At 39.2% G+C, this 20096-nt stretch overlaps 2 long non-coding RNA genes and 1 pseudogene across 2 annotated transcripts; 2 read left to right on the plus strand and 1 right to left on the minus strand.

Moving 5' to 3' along the window:
- Window positions 1-6388: 6388 nt before the first annotated feature.
- LOC108350980 (uncharacterized) lies at window positions 6389-14849 on the minus strand. Its single transcript, XR_001837967.3, has 4 exons — window positions 14746-14849; window positions 12757-12936; window positions 9707-9784; window positions 6389-6597 (listed from the first exon to the last, which is right to left on the minus strand). It is a non-coding gene; the product is annotated as an uncharacterized LOC108350980 (long non-coding RNA).
- On the plus strand, window positions 7483-7892 carry Txnl4a-ps2 (thioredoxin-like 4A, pseudogene 2; annotated as a pseudogene).
- A 1447-nt stretch (window positions 14850-16296) lies between the features above and the next one.
- Window positions 16297-17597, plus strand: LOC134480937 (uncharacterized). Its single transcript, XR_010055977.1, has 2 exons — window positions 16297-16491; window positions 16686-17597. It is a non-coding gene; the product is annotated as an uncharacterized LOC134480937 (long non-coding RNA).
- The last annotated feature ends 2499 nt before the right edge of the window (window positions 17598-20096 follow it).

Genomic DNA, 20096 nt, shown 5'->3' on the forward strand with positions numbered 1-20096 from the left:
GTTTATCATTCAGATTTACTGTTAGGATTGCCACTAATGGTCTCTTGTCCTCCTGGCTCTCAATCAAATCTCTATTTTCACACTCATTTTAAGCTACCACTAACCACTGAGACTCATCCATACCTGCACATCCCTCTAATCTTTTTACATCAAATATCTGGTGCCAACTGAGTGACAAAAGCACTCTTGAACATCTGCCTTGTCTCCAGGGCATATGGGACTATTGGTATAGGGATATGATATGTGCATAGGAACTACTTTATAAAAGTAGAAGGTTGTTCTGAGGTACCCTGTGTGAACTCACTTACTTTTGACATGTTTTCTGGTCTCCGAGGTGCTGCTTGGAGCCCAGCCAGAAAGTCTGGAAATAGATGTCCAGCACCCAGTACCTTGATCAAGGTCAGACTCGTAAGGAGGGTAAGTTGAATGGAAACAGACTCTCAATACAATTGTGTTATCAGTCAGAGATCCATATATGGACCCTGAACCACGTTTTTCCTTTCCAACATTTTTCAGTCCCTCTCTTCTGATATGAACAGGGTGGCCAGTAACTGTTGGCAATAATTGTCGTTGTGCTGATGAACATAAAAAACATTTTCTAAGATAGAGATGAGTGTCTGGGTTTTCTCAGAGAAAGAGGGTTTCTGTAGTATTTGGACACTGGTCCAGAAGGAAACACATATAATAACTCGGTATAGGGGCTCCTCACTCAGATCTTTTGATCCCAAAAAGAGTAAAATCAGAGGATAACTGGAGGCAAATAATGGCAGGAACTGGACAGATTTAAGGCATATTGGGGGTGTTCAGGCAACAAGGAGCATAATTGGATCAACTGTAGTTTTTCAAGGAGACAATAAACGAGGAGGAAAGGTCACTTGGAGCATGGCTGATGCCCAGGATGAGGGCACCAATCCTAAAGAGAAAGAGGATAGGTGTAATGCTTCCTCATCTTAATAAATGTGTAGAATTTTACTGCTTTTTCCCCTTCAGGCTTGGTTACTGGAAGACTGATAAAATTTATTTATTTTTATTTACATTTTAATTGTTATTCCCTTTCCCTGTTTCACCTCCAGGAACCAACTATCGCACTCCCCTTTCCCTGCTTCATTGAGGGTTCTCCTTTAAACTCCTACCCAGCCACTCCACTCCCTGACATCCCCTACCCTGGATCATTGAGCCTTGTCAGGACAAAGGACCTCTCCTTCCAGTGATTCCTGACAAATCCATCCTCTGCTACATATGTGGCAAAAGTGATAGGTCCATCCATGTGTACTCTTGTGATGGTGGTTTGGTCCCTGTTATTTTTTGGAGGAAGGTTATTTCTAAAGTTGTCACAGATATACTTGTAAGGAAACAGGTCCAAGCCAGAGAGGAACCTGTCAATATAAACCTAAGCACACATCTATGTAAGGAAACTAATTAGAATGGCCAGGAGTTCTTATGACACCCAGCCGTACTTCTCCAGATTTCCAGTGGTTTTATGTCCCTGCACTCAGCCATTTAACATCAAAAGAAGACCATTCTAACTTGTAGAATCCACACACATCTCCTTGTCTTTATCAGTCTTCGAGAATTAGTAAAGACAATATCCCAAAGAAGTGAGCTGCTTATTAGTTTAAATACCTAATTCTCAAATCACAATGACATGCAACAGAATGATCAGAAGGGACAGAGATAAACAACACATAAACAAATAAATTAATATAAGGAGACAAATTAATGGTGGCTACAATACAACCAAACAGTTGAGTAAAGGGTCATTTGGTGACATCTCACTAGAACCTTGATTTCTGTTACCAGTATCAAAAAATGACCATTATGAGTTCAAAGAGAAGGTGCTGTGTCCAGTATTACTTCTAGAAGTGACAAAATAGATGACAATTTCTATAGGAAATTTAGACAAGGGCCTCAACTGTTGTGTTGAGTTTCTTTGTCTTGGTTCCCTGTAGAATGCCTCAGGTTACAGGCTTGAAAGAAATCTACACACATCAGGGTCATAGTCCATGATGAAATGTAGAAGTTGCTCAAACTTGTTAGGATTTGAAAAAGGTAAAGCTGTGGCTTCATGATATTATAGGGTAAAATGGAAAGACTACTCAGAATCATCAAGGCTTGGAAGGAAACATTTTCAATTGACTAACTCTAAATGCAAATCATCAGATTTCTTTTTAAAAACAAAGTATGCAAGAAAAAAAACACATCCTGGTTGGCTGATGCAGGGAGAAACAAGAAAGCAGTTTAACAAGTGTCAAGAATATGCAGTCAGCTAAGTCATTTTGACTCTGAGTTTCTAGAAGAGAGTTGGGTGCTCTCCCACAAAAATTTTCAGAACAGGGAGTGGACACCAGAGACAGCTTCAGCTGGGAAAAGATGAAGAAATCTTTGCGGTCATACTCAAGGGAAAATAGCCAAACCCATGCAGAATGACAAAGGGTGCAAACCCATCAGGCATGGAGATTGGTATCTAATGAGGTGCTTCTTATGGGTGAAGAAAATAAGACAGGGTAGTGAAGAAGGTATTTATAAATACAACCTAAGTTTGTATTTACACATGGATGTCTTTACAACCATAACCAGTTGTTGAAAAAAGATTAATAATTGAAATCAATAATTCTTCGTATTTTGTTAACAAAGTGTTTCTATAGATTTTGTGTTTTCTTTCATCCATTTCGTTATCATGCAATATAATAGTAATTAAGACAATATCAATGGTTTTCATATTTATTTCAAATTTGAGATAGTAAAAGAATGTTTCGTAAAAACCATTTCCACCTATTCTAAATGTATTATGCGCTTGAGATTGTAGAATTGATAATTATATCTCATTCAGTATACCTATGACTTGGCTAAATATATAGTGTATTTCTAACTGTATGTAGGATCATTCTATTTTCTCAAGGCACCATTATAATATGGTTATTATTTTCATTTACAAATTATTTACAATATAAGGAAATATGATGTTGTTTCAAGTTGACAAGATGTAGACTCGTGATGGCTATTTTTGGTTGCCTACTGGACTACAACTGGAATTATCTAAAACCATAAAATAATGGGCATACTTTTGAAGGACTTCCACTTTCATTCAAAGTTAGAAGATCTACTTTTTGTCTGAATTTGTAAAATACAAAAACACACCTTGAATCCAGGTATTTAATCCAGCTACAATGTAGGCAATTCCTTCTATCAGAAGACTATATATGGACATGGAAGAAAGAAGTTTTTGCTCTTATCCTGCTCGCTCTCTCTTACTAGCAAGTCTATTACATGCCTGGCATTAAATCTTTTTTTTTTTTGATCTTTATTAACTTGAGTATTTCTTATTTACATTTCGATTATTATTCCCCTTCTTGGTCTCTGGACCAACATTCCCCTAACCCCTACCCCTCCACATCTACATGGACTTCCCCTACCCATCCTCCCCCATTACCACCCTACCCCCAACAATTACATTCACTGGGGTTCAGTCTTGGCAGGTCCAAGGGCTTCCCCTTCCACTGGTGCTCTTACTAGGATATTCATTGCTACCTATGAGGTTGGAGCCCAGGCTCAGTCCATGTATAATCTTTGGGTATTGGCTTAGTCCCTGGAAGCTCTGGTTGGTTGACATTGTTGTTCATATGGGGTCTCGAACCCCTTCAAGCTCTTCCAGTCCTTTCTCTGATTCCTTCAATGGGGGTCCCATTCTCAGTTTCAGTGGTTAGCTGCTGGCATTCGCCTATGTATGTGCTGTATTCTGGCTGTGTCTCTCAGGAGAGATCTACATCTGGTTCCTGTCGGCCTGCACTTCTTTGCTTCATCCATCTTATCTAGTTTGGTGGCTGTATATATATATATATATATATATATATATATATATATATATATATATATATATATATATATGGGGCACATGTGGGGCAGGCTCTGAATGGGTGTTCCTTCTGTCTCTGTTCTAAACTTTGCCTCCATATTCCCTGCCAAGGGTTTTCTTGTTCCCCTTTTAAAGAAGGAGTGAAGCATCCACATTTTGGTCATCCTTCTTGAGTTTCATGTGTTCTGTGCATCTAGGGTTATTCAAGCATTTGGGCTAATATCCACTTATCAATGAGTGCATACCATGTGTGTTTTTCTGTGATTGGGTTACCTCACTTAGGATGATATTTTCTAGTTCCATCCATTTGCCTATGAATTTCATAAAGTCATTGTTTTTGATAGCTGAGTAATATTCCATTGTGTAGATGTACCACATTTTCTGTATCCATTCCTCTGTTGAAGGACATCTGGGTTCTTTCCTTCTTCTGGCTATTGTAAATAAGGCTGCTATGAACATAGTGGAGCACGTGTCTTTTTTATATGTTGGGGCATCTTGTGGGTATATGCCCAAGAGAGGTATAGCTGAATCCTTAGGTAGTTCAATGTCCAATTTTCTGAGGAACCTCCAGACTGATTTCCAGAATGGTTGTACCAGTCTGCAATCCCACCAACAATGGAGGAGTGTTCCTCTTTCTCTGCATCCTCGCCAGCATCTGCTGTCACCTGAGTTTTTGATCTTAGCCATTCTCACTGGTGTGAGGTGAAATCTCAGGGTTGTTTTGATTTGCATCCTTTATGACTGAAGATGTTGAACACGTCTTTAGGTGTTTCTCAGCCATTCGGCATTCCTCAGCTGTGAATTCTTTGTTTAGCTCTGAACCCCATTTTTAATAGTGTTATGTCTCCCAGCAGTCTAACTTCTTGAGTTCTTTGTATATTTTGGATATAAGGCCTCTATCTGTTGTAGGATTGGTAAAGATCTTTTCCCAATCTGTTGGTTGCCATTTTGTCCCAACCACAGTGTCCTTTACCTTACAGAAGCTTTGCAGTTTTATGAGATCCCATTTGTCGATTCTTGATCTTAGAGCATAAGCCATTGGTGTTTTGTTCAGGAAATTTTCTCCAGTGCCCATGTGTTCGAGATGCTTCCCTAGTTTTTCTTCTATTAGTTTGAGTGTATCTGGTTTGACGTGGAGGTCCTTGATCCACTTCGACTTAAGCTTTGTACAGGGTGATAAGCATGGATCGATCTGCATTCTTCTACATGTTGACCTCCAGTTGAACCAGCACCATTTGCTGAAAATGCTATGTTTTTTCCATTGGATGGTTTTGGCTCCTTTGTCAAAAATCAAGTGCCCATAGGTGTGTGGGTTCATTTCTCGGTCTTCAATTCTGTTCCATTGGTCTATCTGTCTGTCTCTGTACCAATACCATACAGTTTTTATCACTATTGCTCTGTAATATTGCTTGAGTTCAGGGATAGTGATTCCTTCTGAAGTCCTTTTATTGTTGAGGATAGTTTTAGCTATCCTGGGTTTTTTGTTATTCCAGATGAATTTGCAAATTGTTCTGTCTAACTCTTTGAAGAATTGGATTGGTATTTTGATGGGGATTGCATTGAATCTGTAGATCGCTTTTGGTAAAATGGCCATTTTTACTATATTAATCCTGCCTATCCATGAGCATGGGCGATCTTTCCATCTTCTGAGGTCTTCTTCAATTTCTTTCTTCAGAGGCTTGAAGTTCTTATTGTACAGATCTTTTACTTGCTTGGTTAAAGTCACACCGAGGTACTTTATATTGTTTGGGTCTATTATGAAGGGTGTCGTTTCCCTAATCTCTTTCTCAGCTTGTTTCTCTTTTGTGTAGATGAAGGCTACTGATTTATTTGAGTTAATTTTATACCCAGCCACTTTGCTGAAGTTGTTTATCAGCTTTAGTAGTTCTCTGGTGGAACTTTTGGGATCACTTAAATATACTATCATAGCATCTGCAAAAAGTGATATTTTGACTTCTTCTTTACCAATCTGTATCCCCTTGATCTCCTTTTGTTGTCTGATTCCTCTGGCTAGAACTTCAAGAACTATATTGAATAAGTAGGGAGAGAGTGGGCAGCCTTGTTTAGTCCCTGATTTTAGTGGGATTGCTTCAAGTTTCTCTCCATTTAATTTAATGTTAGCAACTGGTTTGCTGTATATGACTTTTACTGTGTTTAGGTATGGGCCTTGAATTCCTATTCTTTCCAGCTAATATATCACTGAACACTTAGGTATGGAGAGAAATGTAATGATTTATGTTAATGTTATATAATAATAATTGTTTAGTACACATATTTTTAAATGAATAAGGAATAGTGGAAACAACACAGAAGTCTATATATAAGCAATAAGGCCTCAGGAATAGACAGTTTAATTGTAGTAATAATACTTCCCTTGGAAATATATGCTGTTGGGACTATTTGGTTCAAATTTCAGTGACATAACGAAAAGTATTTACTCCTTTTGCATCTATAGTACATGAATCAGTCTTGTTTCATGTTGTTTTCTGTCGCGCCCACCTTGGCCAGCAAGGAAGATGCAACACCGTCGGATTCTTCTCAACAGCCTTTATTGCAGGACCACCTCATTGTTGATACGGGGATCCCGAGCAGCAAAGGCGCTCGCCTTTTATACATAACAGGCTACGGTTGTATACTTGTCCTCCAGGGATTGGTGGAGCATGAAGCACCTCATTAGTATGAATATCGCCCTGGCCTGAAGGCTTTGTAGAAAGAAATGCAACCAAGTGGTCTTTTCCATGAAACTGTAAAATTGAAAATATTAGAGTCATGATAAATGGTAAGATTTTTAAGGTTATTATACATAAAAAAATCTTACATCCGTGGCCATCAATTACGGTATAAGTATATTTGGTAGTGTCAACATGTCTCCACTTCCAAACGACCTAATTTTTTGTATACTTATGCTGTTATGAGACACTTTACCATCCCTAAATATAATACATCTCATATTTGATAAGAGAGAAACACTAAGCATTAAATAACAATCTTTAGAGATTTTACCAGAGGAGTAGAAAATATTCAGAGAACAAAAGGTCATCTTCTCTTTTGTCAGAGTCCATGACAAATTCTTTTCCCCATAAAGAGCACAGTCACAGAGCCTAGCATGGTCATAAACCTTATGTTTATGTTATTTGAGTCAACTGTGAGATGACACTAAGAGTTTGGATAGAAGAATGAAAAGAGCTCAAATTTGGGGTAGGCATGAATTTTTCATGGGGAAAAATTTGATTGTTGTTGTATGCTTGTTTAGAGCAGAAGGCATATGCTACACAATCCCTACAACTACACTCAATATAATTTCAATATGCCATGAGCACATCTTTTCATGAAAGATTTGAATGCAAATTTGAAATTTTCTTGAACTCTGAAAATTATACCTGACTCTGATGATCTAAAGACACTAGTCTTCTTTAATCGACTATAAACACCAGTGATATTCTGCTACAGAGACATTCAAATACTTGAATATTTCATGAGCATCATCATTCAATTAAACACTAATTTTTAAGAAAATGTGGGAGTGTAGAAAATATTTGTCAAATAAAATTATACTACACAATATTATTGGAAAGAGTTAAATCTGTGTACTTTTAGAATACAAATAAAATCAGATCATTTGGGGAGAAGAATGTCTAGGATAAGTAGGATCTTGTCCTGTCCACATTCTTCTCAGAAGACAATGCACCTCTGTCCTGCCCCATGGATCTTGTGCAGTCTTGATGAACATCGCAGATCAAAACATGAAGGGTGCTGGTGCTGGGTGGAGGACCCCGTTGGTCCGGCCCTGTGGGCTCACACGAGGTTAGAGGAAGCTCGTGGCGTTCAACGGCCCATGCGCGTTCAAGATGTCCTCCATGCTTCCCCGTCTACATAATGGCTGGCAGGTAGACCAGGCCATCCTTTCTGAGGAGGACTGTGTGGTCGTCATTCGCTTCGGACATGACTGTGGCCCCATGTGCATGAAGATGGACAAGTTCTGTATGGCATCGTCGAAACGAAATGGAAGATAGTGAGAGACCTTCCTCATCTTGTGTGAGTTGTGTTTGGATAATCCAGCTGTCTTAAAGCAAATGGCGCTGGTGTAGGTTGTGCTCTGTGGCATCCTCTCTGACTCTCCGGAGTCTGATAGGCCTTCCTGCCACCAATATGAACATCCACTGGGCTCGACCATATGACGTGATGGACATGCAACACTGCAACCTGCTCTGCCTGCCCGAGAACTCCCAGATGAAGCACTGCTATCATGGCCTCTCGTGGGTCCAGCTCCCTACATTGCTGAGGATGAGGTTGGGAAGATTGTGGGTTATGTTCTGGCCAAAATGGAAGAGGACCTGATGATGTCCCTCATGGAGACATCACCTCACTGGCTGTGAAGCACTCCCACCGGTGCCTTGGCCTGGCCCAGTAGCTAATGGACCAGGCCTCTCAGGCCAGCGCTCAGTATGTCTCCCTGCAGGCCAGGAAGAGCAACCGAGCAGCTTTGCACCTCTATTCCAACACCCTGAACTTCCAGGTTAGTGAGGTGGAGCCCAAGTACTATGCAGACGGCGAAGATGCATATGCTATGGAGTGAGATCTCTCACAGTTGGCAGATGAGCTGAGAAGGCAGCTGGCGTTGCAGAAAGTCAGATACGTGGTTTTGGGTTTCAAGGAGAATCAGGGTAGCAAACTTCCTGGTTCCAAAGAGGCCTGTGAGCAGGAGAACCTGGCTGGAGGTGACAGTGGCAGTGATGGCAAAGATGGCACTCCAAGACAGCTTGCAGGCCTTGGGTTCCGCCTCTTAGAGCCTGCCTGAGCACTACATGTCCTTGTATTTTAGTCATATTGTTCTTGGGAACCTTGTTCTGTAGTCTTGTGACCCGAATGGCTCTCCTTTCGATGCTTAGCAAACTTCTGCACAACCTGTGTGATCTTGGAGGCACGCCTGACACAGAACCTGTTATGCGGGAGTCAAGCAAGCCTGAGGACTGCCGTGCAGCACCTTTCTTGGCTTCTTCATGCTGCCATAAGATTCTGTTCAGTGCTGTACTGGTTCTGTGTATCCTGCAGGTTTCCAAACCCTGGATGCTAAACAGGAAGTGGCACTACTGAGAATACCCCAGCGTTCTTCCTTTGCCATTGTTTATCTGGGTTTTCCTTGGAGTAGAACTGTCAAGCTCATCCTCCTGGCCTCTGCCTTGTGAGGAGTTACCCACTCTTGCATTCTGTGGGAACTTCCTGGACTTCCCCTCCCTCCTTTTGAAGGACAATGTTCCCTTTCCTGGTGGGAGACAGTGATAGGTTCTGGACTAATATGAGAGCAGAATTTGTAGATCTTAAGAAAAGGACAAGCATAAGTTGCAATCTGTAACCTGATCAATTAAAAATGTAAGGAGAACAAAATAACAAAACAAAACAAAAACAAAAAAAAGAGAAAACAAAACAAAAAACCATAAAAAACCTACCTACATGTTGAAATGGATATGGTGAAGAGAATAGAAAATCTAGGATCTTCATAGAAGGGGAAAGGTTGAGTTGGCATCCCGTATACAATCAGACTAAAATTGATTCTATTTTTCTGACATTTTGGGTTAATGAAGCCTTTGGTGAAAGAAGTTATTAGATAGATACACACTCTTCAATGGTCACCGATAGCCGTAGCCTGATTATTGTTTTCTAATTGTAGAATTTTAGAATGAGCAAACTCATTCACTGGTAAGTGAATTACACTCCATTAATTTGACCCACAATTTCTGAAGTTATTCTCTTGTGATCAGTGGACCAAATTACAGCTGATACTAAAAGGTGGCAGCAACATGTCCCATCGGCCACTATAGGTAAATGGACTTGGAAGCAGTAATGTTGTCTGACCTGAACACGTCCACTTCATCACCAATCCACAGGTGATCCAATGGAATGACATGTTTTATCTTAAATTTCTTCTTATTCCTATAAAGAGAATCAAATATCTGTTAGTTTAATTTGCATTGTACTTGGTATTGTGGTAAAACCAAGTTCTTCCTGCCTCAGACCAAAAAAGGACACATCCATTGCTAAATTGAAGCACATCTGTGTTTATAGAAAGCCACCTATTTCAATATTTCTTACCTGGATTTAGTTAAGGAGTAAGTATTTTGCTTTGATTTTTTTTGCATAATACACAAAGGAAATTATTTCAAGATATTTTATTTTAATTAATTGCATTTAACAATCTTTTCAGAATAAAAACAAAAATATTGTTTGACTTAATAAAATTCATTTTCTGTTGTCTATCTCCCTGTACTAAAATATTCAATAATCTCATTCCAGGAGCTCCTGTAGAAAATCTGCAAAGTACATATCACACAAGTAACCAAAAAGGCGATCCTTTTTTCCAATAATTAAGACAAATAATTATAATCATGTCTTCCTATCAAGCATTCTGATACTATTAGAAATGATTTTAAGAAACAATAATCTTTGAAGCATAAATTTTCTTCTTTTGTCATTCTTTTTCTGAGTAATTTGCTCTCTGAGAATTCTACATTAATAAAATGCATTTCATGATTTTTTTGTCACTTTCTCCTTTCCATTCTATCTCCTGACAGATCTCCTGACACTCATGATTTTTTTGTGTGTTTTTTTAATGATGGACCTAATATTATCTGTTTCATTTGCTGTGTAAACCTAGGTATTAAACTTTCCTTCAGATACTCGTGAGCTAATATGTGGCTTCATAACTGAAGATAATGACCCCCTCTCAACTTCCAGGGACAGACAATCACAAGAATAAATCATGGTTCAAAAATCCTGTATATAAACCTTTAATATTCAAAACATGGGAAGACTAATTGCAGTACAGAAAAAGATTCCTCATATAATCTAATGTAACATGCTATACTCAAAGTACAAGCCATCATGGAACATTTACTTCAAGATATTCATACACATGTGTCTCAATAATGACACGTTTATATTTTATATTTTACATTCACCATTTAAATATCTAAATGTATATATATATATGCATATATAAAAACCAAAATTCTCACGAAATCCTTGAACCTGAAACCTCTAATTCCAATGTCTGATGAGAGATAACCATCCATGAAAGTGGAAATAATGATAATCACTTCTTATAACCTTGATAACCTTCTTCCCATAATGTGAACGAGAATCTAAAAATAGTTTTAATTACTATTGCAACACGACAGAATGGACCATATGTACTGCTTTTAAGAAACCAAGCATTTCCATTTCCTTTTTTCTCAATACAAAGTTAAGTTCACTTCCTTCCATCAACTACACTTATATGGCAAATGATCAGTTTGCTTCTTTTTACATTTCAGATGAGTTGATTACTATCTTTTAAAATAAAATGTGAAGATTTTCCACCGTGGAAAGGAAGAGAGCTGAGTAGAAAAAAACAAGAAAGATGGACAGATTGACAGACACCCAGTCCATTCTCTTATTTTCAGCCTGCCTCAGGCACTAATGACCATTTCCTGTGAAGGAGCATACATGACTGGTAAGGGTTACAAGGAAAATGTGCCCAGTTGGTGTATTTATAATGTATAGAAGAACTCTCACCTGAATATTTTATTTTTCTCACAATCTGTGAAATGGATCTTCTCGAACATGTTTCACTGATGATCAGAAAATTTAACCCCTGCCCCCCAAAATGGAATAGATGATTTTATTGATGTCTGTCTGATAAATTTATGTACTTATGAGAACAGCACTTAAGATATTTACTGGATAATATTTTTTTTACCTTTTTTTTTGGTTCTTTATTTTTCGGAGCTGGGGACCGAACCCAGGGCCTTGAGCTTCCTAGGCAAGCGCTCTACCACTGAGCTAAATCCCAAACCCCTACTGGATAATATTAATACCAGCATCATATCTTCTAGAATAATATGAAGGCTATGATCATGACTACTGGAGAGTATATATGATGTGGTCCCAGAAAACATGTCTATGGTCATAAATTCTAATATAACCAAGTACACAGTTTCATTCAATCACATCAGATTTCTCTAGTGTCTGCAGTATCACCCAGCAAGACTTAGTGCCAGCAGCTTCCCTGGGTAGTGGAGGGATAGGAGCTGCTTCCTGTCTCTTCATGCTAATGTGGAAGCTATGAGGGCAGGAGGCTCACATGTAGCCCCTTATGACCAACCATCTTGCTTCTGTAATCAATCTGTAAACACCGAGCAAGAGGACTCCTGCTTATGATGAATTTAATATTTTATGTAGATAAATGTGTCATTGAAAGTTCACAGGGCTGTCATTATGAGTTGTAATCCTCCTAAGTTAGTTTTGAAAAATGCTAGAACTGTGGGCTCATGCTAGCTTAACTGTCTCCTTGGTGTCTTGTCGCTAATCTTTCACCAGATTCAAACAGAAGAGTAGGACCTTAATTAATTTTTTAAATGTGCCCAAAGAATGTGACAAAATGAATTGAGAAATATATAGGGGTAATCCAGTAAGCATCAACCCTACTCAAAGAAGCATATGCCACTAAGGAAACCTGAGAGTAAGAGAAATACCCCCCAGGATTGTCAGTTGGATTGTTTATCTAATACCAAATACACATTCCTGAAAACACAAATACAAGCAATATTATAGGGACTGAGCAGGTTATATTTAAGTACTTAGAAACTATATATATATATATATATATTATCCATGCATATCTATTATATATGTGTATCTTATGTTAGCTTACATATAAAATAATGGGTAAGAATAAGTAATAAAAAACTCAACAAAGCCATGATTTTAAAAAAGTACAAGGAAGTGTATATGGAAGGACATGGATTAGGAAAAAGAAGAATAGTGAAGTAATTATAATCTCAAAAATATTATAAATAGTTTTGTACCTTAAGGCCTTTCCAATGTGTAGTCTCTTATAGTAAGGAAGGCATGATGCGTATACTTACAGTTTACTGGATACAACCGAAATATCACTGAATAGCGTCTGGTATCGTTATATTTTTTTCCAGCCTCTTCAGATAACCGCAGCGCCTTTGCAAACCACGGTTCGATTTTTTTCTCCTACATCTTCCTCCTTAGTCATGTCCATGTTGAAAAAAAAGAATTCTCCTGATGCAGAACTCCATCTAGCAGAACAAGTATTCAGTGGATAAGTTAGGAAACTGACGTTCATACTGTATTTCAAAGGGTGAATGGTATTAAAATGCGGACTCAGTTTTCCAAGCATGATTCTGTTGAGCTATAGACAGCCTTAAAATGTAACAGAGAATATGTCATGTATGAAGGGAACTATTGGGAACGAATGGAAGGAATAGGGCCTTTTCAGAAGTGTCATGGGAAGAAGTGTAGTTGGTAGGATATAGAGCAATGGTTCTCAAACTGTAAGTGCTACAACACTTTAATGCAGTTCCTAAAGTGGTGGTGATACCCTCCAATAAAATTATTGCGTTGCTATTTTATAACTGATATTTGAAACATTTATAAATCCTAATGTAGATATATATTATGTCAGATATCAAATATGATACTCTGAGAAAACGCCATAACTAAACCTTTGTAAGCTAACATTGTAGATGTGCTGAAAATAATCAGGTTATCTTGATTTAAACCAGTTAGGTCTGTGGGAAAGTCTCAGAGATGCCAGGCTTGGTCCAGCTCAAAATATAGTAAAGAAAGATTAGTGATAGTTACAAACAAACAGACAAACAAGAACAACAGCAATAGCAAAAATGAAAAAAACAAAGCATTAATCAAAAATTTGTAAAATTGGTCTTGTCCAGCAAAGGTAGACATTTCCCTTGACTGTGGCAAAAGGGACATATGGCTCTCCACTGACTTGTTCCTATTAGGATATCAATTCCCATTCTGACCTTCTTTATTCCTGAAGGGGGTAATCATACATGTTATAAATTTAAAATCCCCCATCTAGTTTATAGACATTTTCCAACATCCCTGTCCCCTTCTTCATTATACTAACTGCTAACCTGTGCTAGAACCCCCTCCTGTCTTTGTGAGTCCTTTTCTGTGACCAAGATATCTAAATTTCTCTCTTATGATAGTTGATAGTCTTCCTTGTCTTATGCCAGATGTGGTCATATCAAGCCTGTTTCTTTTCTCTATATTTTGAAAGTATCCATATGCCTCTGAACATTTTTCTCTCTTACCCATAATAAAATTGTTCTCTGTAATAAGGGAGTGGCTTCTGTTTTGGTGATTTCTTTATTGTGCCCTGCTCTTTCAGTTTGAAGATATATAAATATATATTTACTCAAGTGACTATAATTCATCCTACAATATATGTTACATTTTTCAAACATTATGTACAGAAATTTCATAGCTTACACTTAGAAGGGGCTTAAGACTCACATGAATCAAAGTGAGAACACCCAATAGTTGAAATCACACACATCAAGCAATAAAGTAAAGGTATGTTTGAAAAATAGGACTACCTTAGCTTCATGCACAAAATTTTAAGCAAATGACCATGTGATGAAAGTTGTGCATGGCTAATCTGAGTGAATTTTAAATTCTGAGCATTAGATTTCAAAGGGCACAATCTGTGTTGGAAACAATAACATTTTCTTGAAATCCAGAGAATTCCTACATTGTGGGTTATATTTACCAGTTGCTTAAAAAAATAATCTGCAGTCATGGGGGTAAAGTAAGTGGATTGGGCATAAAATAATCCTCACTTCTAACTTGTACAGTTTTTAAAATTTACAGAAATTATTCTCCTGTGTAGCTAAAAATGTACCCCTTTCCATGTGATAACTTTGTTTCTGTAGAACATTGGTACTGAATATTGCTACAATGATTACCCTATCAAGAAACCACTGCTGAGTTGAGAGTTATTTCAAATGATCTTGAATTATCAAGACAGAACACATCGTAATACCAGAATTCTATCATGAGAGTCAAATTATATAAATATATACCTTTTTATAGTGCCTGGGATGAAGAACTTATCAAACAATGTGAAATTTTCGTTTACCTTCCTCCCTCTAGACACCAAACTGGTGACTGCAGTGGCTAGAAAACCACTGAAGTCTGAGGATTCTGTAGCTGTCAAGATGAATAACCATTGTGATGTCAATGTTCTAAGGCTCATGTCATCTAACAAAGTGACATGTGCATTGCGTTTTCTCTCCCTGTGCCTTTAAAACATAATTTTTGTACACAGGTGGAACCACAAGTGTTTGTAATGAACAACGTTTTCACACACACACACATGTATATATATATACATATATATACATATATATGTATATATATGTAGATATACCAATATGATATACATGAGATAGGAGCCATATACATGGATATATAGAAACATAGATAGGTAGGTAGATGGATGGATAGATAGATGGATGGATGGATGGATGGATGGATGGATGGATGAGTGCATGAATGTATAGACAGACAAATCTACAGATGGAAAGACAGAGAGATAGATAAACACATGCATAAGTGGATATTTGTGTAAAATATGGTGAAATGCATGTGAAACTTCAAATATTTTCAATTCTTATTTTTTCAACATAAGGTTCCTTATGAAAAAGATAGCATGGAAACTTATTTTAACAATTTGAAACTTAGAGCTGAATAGACACAAAATCACAAGGAATTTTGAATTGTAATGTTCTTTAATGACATGGAATCTGAAACCTTCACACACTTCTGTGAAGCCAGACAGCTTTGAAGGATACAGAGGAGGACACACCGCTATCAATACATAGTAAATTTTATAGACTAAAGCCTAGAGACTAAGAACTGTGATTGAAACGATCTGGCAGATACTCTATAAACCTCAGAGTTAATTATGTAGTGTACCAGGGCAATGTAATGATCCTAGAAAGAACATGTTAGATTAGAATGTCTGTATCTTTAAAAAGTTGGAATTTTGATGAGAGTAATAAATTACTCATTCTGCTCACTACACAGACTCACTGATATATGTAATATCTCAGTACATAATAATAGTAAAATTCTATCAAATTAAAGTTTTTTATAAAGATTTGCTGCTGCTTAATTCTGATTTCAAATGACTGATTCATTGAAGTGCAGTAAAGAAGAGAAAATCATAAGGAAATTTTTGTATTCAAATGCCACAAATAACAATTTGTAAGCTTACATATATAGATGTTAAGAAAATAATTAGTTATAATTAATTATTTAACCAGTTAAGTGTCAATGATTTTAGATATCGAGATGTCAGAAACAATTTCCCCTATAGTTATCTGTCCCTTTCCAAACCTCCTGTCTTGTTCTACAGTTGGGAAACTCTCAAAAAGTTCTAGAACTTTATTCTTGATGAAGACAAATTTGATTCTGGCCCAACTTCTTTCAATTTATCTCTTGATTTTCTCCCTTCTCTACTGGATAGCGATGGCCTGAGCATGGGCGTGGCGCCTTTGTGCGGGGTCTCCTGCCAGGAGGAGCCTCAGGGAATGGGCGGAACTGACTTGATTGATGGGCGGGGCTGATCCAGGCGGGGCCTCAGGTGGTGGGCGGTGCTAGAAGGAGCTTGGTCATGAGTCCATGATTGTGGGAAGGAGCTGGGGTAGCACAAGTGTCACTCAGGGTCACCGTCAGGCCACGCCCATTCTCTCAGGCCCTGGACCCGGACCCGGCCCTTTCCGACTGGCTGGGGAGCTACATGATGATGACGTGCGGGAGGAGGGGTGAGTGGGGCGGGGCGTGGGCAGTGAGGGGGGCTGGGCGTGGAGAGCATGTCCCTCACCGTGGACATTTTACTGACAGTAGACACGAAATGTAGTTGATTTTCAGACGTTTCCTTTCCTTCGTATAAATAATTTAAAAGTGTGTGGCCAAGGTTTTCACATTGACTCGGCCACATTTTATCTCGTTATTTCAGACTCTGGTTACATCGTGGCATGACCTTCCCCGATGAATAAAGATCTCGGGACCAATCACCGGAAGTGGGGTAGGCGGGACTTCCAGGTCACAGAAGGAAAGAGAAGAGGCTGGAAAATGTGACCCGATTTTGCACAAGGGGAGCTCGGAGGAAGACGTAGCAAACACAAGGCCCCCGAGATTCACCCCCAGTGGACTTAACTCAGAACGACTCACAAATTAGGATGATGGGTGCGGTGCCCAGTGATTGTGTGTCCTGTTGATTCTAAACTGAGACTGTGTGGGGTTCTCCTTCACGAGGCGACTCGGCTGGGGTTCAGAGAGAAAGCCAAAGTGGCAGAGCACGGATTTGGGAGGAGCGCACCCCAGCTAGTCACGTGACTTTGGATGCATGGGGCCGTGTAGCAGCGACCTGCCCTGGTAGCACAGTGAGCAGCGACCTGCCCTGGGAGCATAGTGAGTAGCGACCTACAAATGTGGCATCAGCGGGTATCTAGAGTGACGTCATGCTGTGCTACCCCACCTACTCTCTGGTCGCAGTAGTCTCTCAGCCCCCATTGCTAGCTGCACCCTGCCACTGTCTCTGTGACAGCTGGGAACATCTGTCTCTCTCAGCAACCCAGTAACATCAGGACTCTAGAGGTCCCAGCGGTGGCCGGACCTCGTGGCTCTGTGTCCTGCTCTGGTCCCAGAGGCAGCCACCTTATCATGGCTCCCTGCTGTGGACTCAGCCCACACTCCCAACACCTGCTCCCTGGTCCCAGCACCTGTCCCCTGGTCACAGGAGTGGATACCCTCTCCCAGTTCTCTGCTGCTGCTCTGTTTGTGCCCCAGCATCTGCCCCCTAATGGTTATAGCATCCACCCCCAGGAACCAGTTAAAATAAAAAATCCAGATGCTCGTGATTTAACAATCAGATTTACCTACGTGATTTATCTCAGTGAGTTTACATTCCACAAAATGTCCACACGATGAACTCAGAGCCGACAGATAAACCGCCCACCTAGATAAGATAAATTGACCCATAGAAATCCATCCCTTAAGATGGGTATAACCGGTCATTAAAATCCTCCCGACCAAAAAAATCCAGATGCTTTTCATGCAGAATTGTGCCATAAAAGAAAAACAGAACGAACACTGCCTGATTCACTCTGTGAAGGCACAGCTACTCTGACACCTAAGGCACAAAAAGATCCAAAGAATAAAGAGGATTCACGGCCCATCCGTAAACATACTTCATACCTGCAAGTTCATTTCTCTTCTCAAAGTAGGCGTAGATTCCAGCATAGTAAACCCGACGTGTGTCCGTGTGAGCCGACGGTGCTGCCTTTTTACAACATATGAGATAAACTCAAGTTCCGTGGCTTTGATCAAGTGGTCGACAACTATTTATTCAACGATTTGTATTGTCAGTTTCTCTATTTTGTTTTTTGTTGTTTCTTTGTCTTACTCAACCCTAATTTTGGGGCGATTTGGGCTGGAAAATGTCTTTAGCACCAGGTCTGAGTTACTTCCTATAAAGACTATAAACTTTATTTTGCTTCTGGGTCATCAGGGTGGAGGTAAAGATGGATATAGAAGCACCGAATCACACATCACTATTAATGTCACTCTCGTGGGACTGAACGGAGGGATCGGTCCCTAAGAACATTGGCTTCTCAGGCACAGGGCCTGATTTTCAGGCCCTGAGAGATGGCTCGACATCGTCTGTATCTTTAGTCACTGGGGATCAGACTGTCTCTTGGCCTAGTCTGACACTAACCCTCTGTGATTGGACTCTCCACATTGCTTATTTTTATTATTAACACAGTCCTGTTAATTTGAGTAGAGATAACAAAAGTTTGTGTTGAAGCTAGTCAGACCCCAGTTGTTACAGTAAATATTAAAAATGTCTGAACCTTTTACCCGGTGCTAGTGCCACATACGTAGCACACAAATCTACCTAGGGCCATTCAAGACCACCCAGGTCTAGGTCATCCTTCAACTTGATTCTGCCCTTCCTTTCTCTTCTCTCCCACCTTACAAGAGCTTTTTCCCTGCCTTACTTTTTTACTGTCCAATCAAGACCTTGATCTAACTTGTGCCAGCTGTCACCGACATTTAGCCATCTAGCTACACCCAGTCATATTAAATTAGAAAAATTCCCATAATTTGATATTTTCCTGTATGGAATCCTTTTGAGACAGGCAATCTCCATGTAGCCTGCACAGTCTCAGAACTTACTATCTTGGACCAAGTTGGCCTCAAATTGGCCTCCCACTGTCCTCCAGGTACTGGGATTACAGGACCATAACTCTAAGGCCAGCTATGATGTATTTGTAAAATGAACTATCTGTGAATCAGAGAATGAAAGGATAAGATTCACAAAGGAAACTTCATTGTTTTGATGAACAGTGATACTTTTTGAAATTCTCTAATAATAATTTAAACTGGCAAATCGAGTCAAGACAGTGAGTACAATTTTTTTACCATATGAATTGAATTTAGTCGTCTGCCTCTTTTTGTAAGCACAGACAATTAATAAGCTGGGAGGGATCCTGCCCTGAAGCTACCATCCCCATAATAACTGTGACACCACAGCTGTGCCCAAACTTGATCTGTCCCAGGCTGACCTTGAACTCAGGAATCTCCCTATATCTGTATCTCTCTGAAAATATGGCTTATTGTTGCACCGGCCTTTGTATTGTAAGGTGAAGTCCCTTATACAAGGCATACTGCATCCTTATATTTTGCATAGGTAAATGATATATTTTTCATGACATGTTTTGTGAGTTCATTCCCACAGACTTAAGGGCTGTCCTGAAGGTCACAACAGTTAACAGTTTTCCTGAGCAACTTAGACATACCCTTGACTCCTGGACACATGCTGATTCTAATTATCATGGGGTCGTTCTCCTTGATAAGAAGAACAGATCCCAATAACCTTGGGAATGAAAATATTTGCCAAAACAGGAACATGGAATAAATTATGTACATTATTATACAAACAAGCCCTAGACACAGAGCAAAGGTCAACAGTCCTGGAGGTCAACATTTTCCTAGTTGTGCTGTAGGGGTGGGAACCATGTCAAGTCATCCCTTCCACGGCCATGTAGAACTTGACAATCGGTGATCTCCATTACACTTGAGTGACCATGGTAAATGATTTGCTTCCTTCATGGCTATGATGAGAAGTGATAAAAGGATTTTTTTTTGAAACTGAAGAGAACTTTGAGGTCTAAAACTTGTATCAAAATGTTCACATGAGTAAGGTTTTTCTGTTGCATGAGTTCTTTCCTACTTCCTGGTATTAAGATAATATATAAAGTCTTTAAAGTATTTTCAGGGCAAGAAACATGGCTGAGCAGTTAAGTTCATCTTGAGGACCAATGTCAGATATTTTACATTCCTTTAACTCCTCCCTCAAAATTAA

This window comes from Rattus norvegicus, chromosome 11, assembly GCF_036323735.1.
Source record: "Rattus norvegicus strain BN/NHsdMcwi chromosome 11, GRCr8, whole genome shotgun sequence".
NCBI lineage: Eukaryota > Metazoa > Chordata > Mammalia > Rodentia > Muridae > Rattus > Rattus norvegicus.